General features: G+C 39.0%; 1 long non-coding RNA gene across 1 annotated transcript in view; it reads right to left on the reverse strand.

The window, feature by feature from the left end:
- Positions 1–8,684, reverse strand: part of LOC132540470 (uncharacterized) — a 32,841-nt gene extending 24,157 nt beyond the window's left edge. Inside the window, exon 1 of the long non-coding RNA XR_009551667.1 lies at positions 8,620–8,684. This is a non-coding gene — a long non-coding RNA (uncharacterized LOC132540470). The remainder of the gene's footprint in view (positions 1–8,619) is intronic.
- Positions 8,685–9,427: the final 743 nt, after the last annotated feature.

Raw genomic sequence — 9,427 nt, forward strand, 5'->3', positions numbered from 1 at the left:
GAGGATATATTTCTTTAGTCTGCTTGTTTAATGTATTAAATTGATTGAATTCAGATATTGGGTTTAAACTGTTCAAGCAGTTCAAAATATAAGTTTTTTTTGTTTTTTCTTAATTTTTTAATATTTATTTTCCCTTTTGTTGCCCTTATTTTTTTATTATTGTTGTAGTTGTTATTGTTGTTGTAATTAATGTCTGTTGTTAGATAGGACAGAGAGAAATGGAGAGGGGAGGATAAGACAGAGAGGGGGAGAGAAAGATAGACACCTGCAGACCTGCTTCACCACTTGTGAAGTGACTCCCCTGTAGGTGGGGAGCCGGGGGCTTGAACCGGGATCCTTACACCAGTCCTTGCACTTCATGCCACATGCGCTTAACCCGCAGTGCTACCACTGGACTCCCTGTTGTTGTTTTTTAAACTAAGTTACCTACAACCTTAGACTAAATGGATCAGGATCATTTGGTCCTGTTACTATATTATGTTACTAAGATGTTGTCATTATTGTTAGTAGATTATCATTAAATGGCATAAGGCGTGGTGAGGTCAAGGATAGTAAGGTAAATCCCAACCATGGAATTTTCAAAGAAAAACAAGCTCTCAACAAACTTGGTTTTACTAATAATTATCTATTGCCTTTTATAATCCCAAGACTACAAGGAACCTTCCCCATTCTCTTTAAAATCTATTATTCTCCCAGTCCTGGAACCTCTGGGACTTTGCTTGTATTTCTTGATGCCTCCCCCCTTGATCCCTTACTTTACTATACTGCCTCTGTTCAACAAATCTATGCAACCCCTGCCGCCATGCCACTTTATGACACCACTGCCATTTTGCTTTGGATTGCATCCATACATGCCAAGCCAGGGATGTCAACCTTCCAACCCCAATAATCTGCTGAGACTTTTCTGAACCCCTGGGACTAGCTCATTCCACTTCAGATGGTGCTTTCTCTAACAAAGTTACCAATCCTAGATATAGGCTAGGGCTTAGTTACATGTATACATGTGTCCGTAAGTTAGAGACAACAATATACCTTAAAATAAAAGAGCTTCATAGTCCTCTGTGGGTAGATTTAGAACTATTTAGCTCAGCAATCTAATAGAAAGGCCTAAAGAAGGCCTCATATATTTTCTACTCAATTATTACTACTTGGGCATAGACACCCTCCTCTCCTACCCCTACTTCACTTCCCTCAACCACTCTACCTGCTCAACTAACTACATAAAAGAAAGTAAGATATATCTCCTAATCTCTTGACAATCATTTTCTAATCAAATATTTATTACTTAGGCCTAGAAACTCTCTCTCCTACCCTCTACATCACTTCCCTCAATCACTTTATTTGTTCAACTAACTATATAAAAGAAACATCTCTTAATCTCTTCTGATAGCATCAACATTATCATCACCCCATGATAATCTTTAGAAAAAAAACACTGACTACAATTGGCGATGATATATACTAGCAAAAAAAAAAATGTCAACTAAAGAGTAATTATTGTCTCTGTGACAACCTTTATTAGAATCACCAAACAAGTAAATACATGAAAACTCAAGGTTACTTTTGACCCCACTAAAATCCTAGCTGTATTTCCTACCTAACTTGAGGCCAGACCTCATAAACCTAGTACCAGTTTGGATACAACAAATGACAGTCAATGCTTTAACAACTGGGAGAAAACCTAAGCTTGTCAGGAAAAGTAGGAGCTATAAAAGCTGAAAAAAGGAAAGAAACTGACTCACTTATTGATGGCCTTTTAGGTCACTGCTAGGCCACCACATAGCCTGGGGCCCTAGTCAGGGAATCCTTAGATTCACCCATGGATTCAATGTGTCTAGACCTCCAATAGATCTGTCCCTCCATCATTATTGGTAACTCCCATCAGGAACATCAGCACAAGGCCTCTTGTGTGCCCCTCTGAAAAGAGGCTGGGTCATCCTACTCTGCCACTGGAGAAAACCTGGTCCTGAAATGATTGCAGCCTAGACTGACAGGGATCCAGGGGTTATACAGGCTCCTGTATAATATGAATAGGTATGGGCCCCAGATCAGATCACCATGGTAAAGAGTTAATTGTATTTATATATTTTCTTCAAGTTTGGGAGCTATTCTCTGCCTTGATCCAGTTTTCTAGTCCTATTCTCAGCTTTTACATTCCCAGACAATATTTTTAGCCCACCTCCATCTTAGCTAACAAGCTCCTGCAAAAATCACCAGTCATGGACCCCTAGGAACGTACCTAAAATGGACTTCCTAGTTTCTATCCACCTTAAAGTCCATATTCCCACCTGCTCTATTCCTTCTTTATAGTTCCTGTTCACTAAAAATTTTGTCTATCTTTATATCTTACTGCATTTCAGTCAACAAGCTGTGGAGGCTCTGACTCCATCCTGAACTCTCTGGGCAGACCACCTCACCAATATGCCCTGGAAACCTACCTCTCCAGAGTCCTACCCAACTAGAGGCTGGGGGTATGAATCAACCAGTCAATGCCCATGTCCAGTGGAGAAACAATTACAGAATCCAGACCTTCCACCTTCTGCACCCCAAAAAGAATTTTAGTCCATACTCCTAGAGGGAGTATTTATTTCTTAGGAGAAGACAACCAGAGGGTTCTGAACTCCAATTCCATCAGGACCCAAAGAGAGAAGAGGGGGGGAAAAGGAAGGACACACAGAAGTAGCAGGTATGACTTAAAAAGGAAGAGAAGGCAGAATCATAGGAAAAAATGGACAAATATATATAAATACATATAAATAGTTACAGAAATAATGGCCAACCCACTGTGATCTTGAGAGAACTACATCAGTTTCCAATGGAGGGAATGGGGACACAGAACCCTGATGGTGGGAAAGATGTGAAGTTATACCCCTGTTAATCTTATAATTTTGTATAGCAATATTGTTACTAATAAAAATAATTTTAAAATGAAATAACATTGCCTCTGGTGTGTTTATTTTTTAACATTACCTTCATACACAATTAGAAAAAATAAAGCAAAAGAATTTGGCCTAAAACTTTATTCAAAGGGGAAAAAAGGAGGGAGGAGAAAGTAGTTATGCAAAAGAAGGCTTGAGTCTGAATTTCCAGGTTCAATCCCCAAGAACCTTAAACTAGACCCATTACTGCTCTGGAGGAAAGGGGAAGAAAAGGAAGCAGAGTCCATGGGAACAATAGTATCATTCAGGAATGGAAAAAGTGTGCACACACACATACACACAGAGTTTATCGCTTGCTAAGGAAAAGAAAATATGATCAAGTTGGATTTTTTTACCATTTGAGGTCTATGTCTAGGATAAACTGAAACATCTTTAAATCCAGCACTAATCACATTGGTTTTTCAGACCTTCATTAAGGTGGTAAAAACACCTACAATCTGAGGATTTCAAATCCTGAAAGGTGCAAGTTTTTTTCTAAATATTGTAATTAATCTGTATGAATAGTTTGTCCTTCATACAAATATCTCTGATCCAAACGTATGACTTTCTCACAAAAGTTATAATTTTAAAAATCTGTCACAGAAAAGAAGAAATGCTAAGGCAAAAGAAAATTTTCAAGTGAAAAATAACCAGCTCTGGTATGCAAACAATAGTTGTTGTTTAATATAAAAATCTACATTTGTGGGGGTTGGGTGGTAGCACAGCAGGTTAAGTGCACATAGTGTGAAGTGCTAGGACCGGTATAAGGATCCCGGTTCAAGCTCCCGGCTCCCCACCTGCAGAGGGGGTAACTTCACAAGCGGTGAAGCAGGTCTGTAGGTGTCTATCTTTCTCTCCCCCTCTGTCTTCCAGTCTTCTTTCAATTTCTCTCTGTCCTATGTCTATCCAACAAGAACAACAATAACAATAACCACAACAAAGATAAAAAAAATCAAGGGCAACAAAAAGGGAAAAATAGCCTCCAGGAGCAGTGGATTCATGGTGCAGGTACCGAGCCCCAGTTAATAACTGTGGAGGCAAAAGATAAAATAAAATAAAATAAAATAAAACAAAACAAAAGTAAAAATCTACATTTGTAACACAAGTCTTGTAAATATGTGTGAAAGTTCCAGCAATCTCAATCAGGTAGTCCTGGTGCTGAAAAAAAAAATAAGACCTGATCTCTAATATTATCGAATTCTCGGGCAGAGAAAGAGGAAGAGAGATGGGATACACCAAGGCTCTAATGAAAGAAGCAGTGTTTATTTAATGCTGGCATTTTGGCTCAGCAGGTTTGTAATCACCACCCCTCCAACCACCCCACCCCTCAGGAAAAAAAAAAAAAAAACTGAGCCCTGAGGATCTAACTTGTCAACTTTCCCATAGTAACAAGCTTAACAGGTCTTTTTTTTTTTTTTTCTGTATAAAGTACAATTTGTTTGGGTTATCACTGGACTCATAGGCAGAAGTAGCAGGTTCTAAGGCCACTGGCTAAAGCCACTTTTATTACAGCAGTAGAAAAAGCTGTGTTTTTGCTGAAAGGAGGAGAAAATTGAGGCCAATTGCATTTTTCTTCTTCAGCTTGAGAAGTTAACCCTTAGCTTCTCTGCCTCACTAGTACTAATTCTACTAGCAATAAATTCTACCACCCAGCTAAATCAGTTAACTGCTAATGATCTTCAGTTTTCACATTCATAAAGCACACAGAACTGCTTGACTCTTTTATAGTCTCTCTTCACAGGAGGTAAAAATGATTGGCTGTCCAAAATTTGGCATGCTATGTATTATAGAAGGATAAATAAACTGTATTTTTAAATAATCTATTTTCTGTATAAAGTACAATTTGTTTGGGTTGTCAGTGGAATCATAGGCAGAAGTAGCAGATTCTAAGACCACTGGCCAAAGCCACTTTCATTAGAGCAGATGAACACTAGATTAAAGTCCTTTCAGTTTTAAAATTTTAAAAAAAAAACTGAAATGGGGATAACACCGTAAAATAAATTTCAAATTCAACACTGTATTGAGCTTATAAAATGTATACAGTGTGGTGGAAATACTGTGCTGCCATTGCCTCACACAAAGTTTTTTTATCTGTCAAGTGCTCTTTTTAAAAAATATTTGGTAAATAAATTAAACTAGTGAAATTACACAAAACAATAAAGATAGCTCAGTAGTTTATTCATCCTTCTATAAAACACAGCATGCCAAATTTTGGTCAGCCGATCATTTTTACCTCTGGCAAAGAGAGACTGTAAGAGTCAAGCAGTTCTAGTTGAGGAAATAAAAAGAAGTGCTATAGCCACATCTAGGGATTAACTGGTCACCTCAGTGCCAGCCTGGGATGCATTGGATCGACCTTCCCGTGGTGCATCCCGTGAGTACCCATTCATTGGGGAAACTGACGAACCTTCCTAGCCGACTGAATCCACATGGATCCCAGTCACTTTCAAAGCAGAGAACAAGGGTTGCTAAGGGCTTGCTGAAGGAGGATGTCGCCTAAGATCTTGAGTCAAGAAGACTGGATGGGTTGGCAGATGATGGGTTTGTGGAAAAGCGTTAAGTGCAGGGAAAGAAAAATCACTTTAGTAATAGAATAGCAGATTCACTTTGCTAGACTGAAGATTTGGAAATAATTGAGGTCAGTAAGTAGATGGAGACTGAGGATAGAGGAATGTTAATGTTTTACAAGTTATCTTTTTCCTATCAGGAATCTAAGAGCAGGGGGGGGGGAAGGACCTTAAATCCATTATTTTGGGGTTTTATTAGTACCACTTCCAAGAAAAGTAAGTAATTTTGCACAATGTTAGGGAAATTTCTTTCTGCCGAAATTTTTCTAGGATTTTTTTTTCTCTAGATAGAGACAGAGAGAACAGGGAGGGGGGTTGGGAGAAAGAGGTAGAGACAGAGAGAGAGAGAGAGAGAAGAAGAAGAAGGAGAAGGAGAAGGAGAGAAGGGAAGGGAAGGGAAGGGAAGGGAAGGGAAGGGAAGGGAAGGGAAGGGAAGGGAAGGGAAGGGAAGGGAAGGGAAGGGAAGAGAAGAGAAGAGAAGAGAAGAGAAGAGAAGAGAAGAGAAGAGAAGAGAAGAGAAGAGAAGAGAAGAGAAGAGAAGAGAAGAGAAGAGAGACCACAGTATCAAAGTTTCCTTGTAGTGAGAGCCAGGCCGAAACCCAGGTAATGCACATAACAAAGCAATACACTATCCAAGTAAAATATTTCACCATTTTTCCAGGATGAAGTTTTAAACAGAAGGAATGGGGACAAAATGAGAGGTCTTCCAGAAAAGCTTTAATATTATTGATGGGCAAGTTTTTAAAAACATAACTTGGAAACCTTGTAGTGATATCACTGAAACCTTAAGTTGAGTAGCACATATTACAATGCACAAGGACCCAGGGTCAAGCCCCAGTCCACATTTGCAGGGGAGAAGTTTCACAAACCGTGAAGCAGTGTTGCAGGTGTCTCTCTCCCCCTATCTTTCTCTTCCCCCTCAATTTCTCTGTTTCTATCAAATAAATAAAATATTAAAAACGACTATTTTTTTAACATGAGTTGTATGACATTTTCACTTCTATTAGACTTCAAGACTATAATTATAGGGATCATTTCCATAGTTCCATTTCCTTTCCTTTGAGTCTTGCAACATTGTCACAAACATTGTATTTTTTACATCTTAGAGTCTAATGGATGACCTTCTCACAATGGAGTTAAAAACTGAACTAACTTTCTAATGTGATTATTGGTGTACTTTCTTCATTAAAATCTAGTGTTTCCACTATATTAAAATGTCCTTGAGCTACAATTACTACTGCATGATGATTCAACAACTACTAAAGAAATTAAAAAGTACCCCTTTGCAACATATTGTGACTCCTGAAGTACTCGAATTTACAATGATGAGGAATTGAACACTGGATTTGGATACCTCCACCTCAGTTAGCAGGAGTCACTGACACAATCTATTTTGGAACTCAGCACTGCCCGGTACCTGAAACATTCCTGAAAAGAACAAATCACTTAGTAGCCCTGGTCTTCCAAATGAGAACGCTTGGAGCTAATGCTCAGAGTCTGGTGTTGACAGACTGAAAGCTTGTGTTCTTCGAAAATTCACATAATGGAGTACTAACTTCCACAGTGATCATATTAAGTGGAGGGATTTTTGAGAGGAATTCAAGCTTAAATGATATTCGAAGTGTAGAGTCCATGAAGGAACTAGTGTCATTATCAAAAGAGAGACACTAGAAAGCTCCCCTCCCTTTGTCATGTGAGGATACAGGGAAAAGGTGACCATCTGCAAGCCAGGAAGAGGGCCCTCACCTGAATCTGAACACCTGGCACCCTGATCTAGGACTTCCCCAGGTACGGACCTGCAAGAAAGGGAATGTCTGGTGTTTGAGTTTCCCAGTCCCTAGCATTTCGTCGTAGTTGCCTGATCATCTTAAGACATTTGATCCTCAGTGTGCTGAGTGAGCCCCAAGTACATCTTGGTCACTGAACCTGCACAGTCTCTGTCAGAACTGACCCATTCTATTTCAGTAAATTTCTACTTCCGCTTTCCTGTATTCCAGTTTATTTATCAGCTAATAGCACTAAATCTCTGCCTGACCCGGTTGCTAAGAACCTCATGCTTTAACCTGCTCTGGCAGGTTCCCTGTTTCTCCACTGTTAATGAATGGCCACATTTCCTGGAACCTCAGTGGTCATGCTCATCCAACTTTAGTGCTCAGCTCCACCTGCATTTTTGCTGACATCTCTGCCTACTGGACTGGAACTATTTATTTTTCAGTTCCCACAAGATCACACAGGAGTCTGGCATTTCCCATTGCGTGCTGTCCAACCATTAATTAATTACTTAATCTCCCTGCCCTACATTTCTTTATCTCCCTCTGCCTACACTGTTCATGGCACAATATGACTGGCTCCTAATGCTCAGTTCACAGCACAATTTAAGAAACTAAAATATAGAAACCACTTGTCTCTAGTAGGATCTTACTGACCTTAACAAAACACATTTTTCCAACATATAGACAATTTATTAAGAATTTTCTACAGAGATGCTATGTAAATGGTAAAAATAAATAGCTATGAGATCTATGAGATAAATATGTGACCGTATATGGGTACTAGTACTGTGCTATTGTCCATATATTAACTACTTAATTATCATTTTATTTATTTATTTATTTATTTATTTATTTATTTATTTTAACCAGAGCGCTAATCCGCTCTAGTTTATGGTGGTATGGGGGATTGAATCTGGGACTTCAGAGGATCAGGCAAGATAGTTTCTTTCCATAATCATTATGCTATCTGCCCCTGCCTTAATTATCAGATTTTACTAACCCAACTAGTAGCAGAGGAATTGAGACTTAGAAGCGTTAAGGGAAATCTGTAAGATTCTCCACCGAGTGCATGGCAGGTCTGGGTTTCTCAAACAGATCTGACTCCCAGGATTCATCCCTTTATAACTTGCCTCTTGCACACTCTTATTTGTAAAGAACTTGAAATGAAATTGGGACACACTCTTGCTTTGTTATCATAGGTCACTGCTAGACAAAGCTTAACAGAAGGATTCCTAACATATCCTTTAACCTCAATAATCTAAAATTCTGATAGTCATTCAGAGTATGTGAGACACAGCAGTAATTAGCATATTAGCATCCTTAAAAAATAAGTTGAGAGACTGGGCAAAAGTGGTAACATACCAGATTTGTTTGTCTGATTCCACCCTGCAGGTGGAAACTTGGGGCTTACACACATTAATTAATACATGTTCCCTAGGTGAGACACTGCTCAGCAGTAGAACACAGATTATATATGCCTACTATAGTCCCAGGTTCAACAACCTCTAGCACACATACCAGACCTTATAATATGCTCTGTTCTCTCTCCCTCTCTCTCTACTCTGCTCTTTTCCTCTCATAAAAAAATCTTTGTATAACATATATTTTTGCTTTATATAGTTGAAGAGGTAACTTGGGAGGCAGGTTAGCAGACAAGAGTTCAGGGTTCGGATGTGTAAGGCCCCAGGATTCACTCTTAGCACCTCATATGCTGAATTGGTCCCTCTCTCTCTGACTCTCTCTCCTCGCTTCCTCTACCTCATAAAATAAGTAAATAATTTTAAAACTGAATAACATTGAATAAGTATAATTATTCATCAAAATTAATCAATTTGTGCAGTTCTTTGTATTGACACTTTTTATATAATTTTTAAAAATTTATTTATTTTCCCTTTTGTTGCCCTTGTTTTTCATTGTTGTTGTAGTTATTACTGTTACTGATGTCGTCATTGTTAGATAGGACAGGGAGAAATGGAGAAAGGAGGGGAAGACAGAAGGGAAGAGAAAGAGACCTGTAGACCTGCTTCACCGCCTGTAAAGTGACTCCCTTGCAGGTGGGGAGCTGGGGACTTGAACCCGGATCCTTATGCCAATCCTTGTGCTTTGTGCCACCTGTGCTTAGCCCGCTGCACTACCACCCGACTCCTATATTAACACTTTTTTTTAATAT

This window comes from Erinaceus europaeus, chromosome 9, assembly GCF_950295315.1.
Source record: "Erinaceus europaeus chromosome 9, mEriEur2.1, whole genome shotgun sequence".
NCBI lineage: Eukaryota > Metazoa > Chordata > Mammalia > Eulipotyphla > Erinaceidae > Erinaceus > Erinaceus europaeus.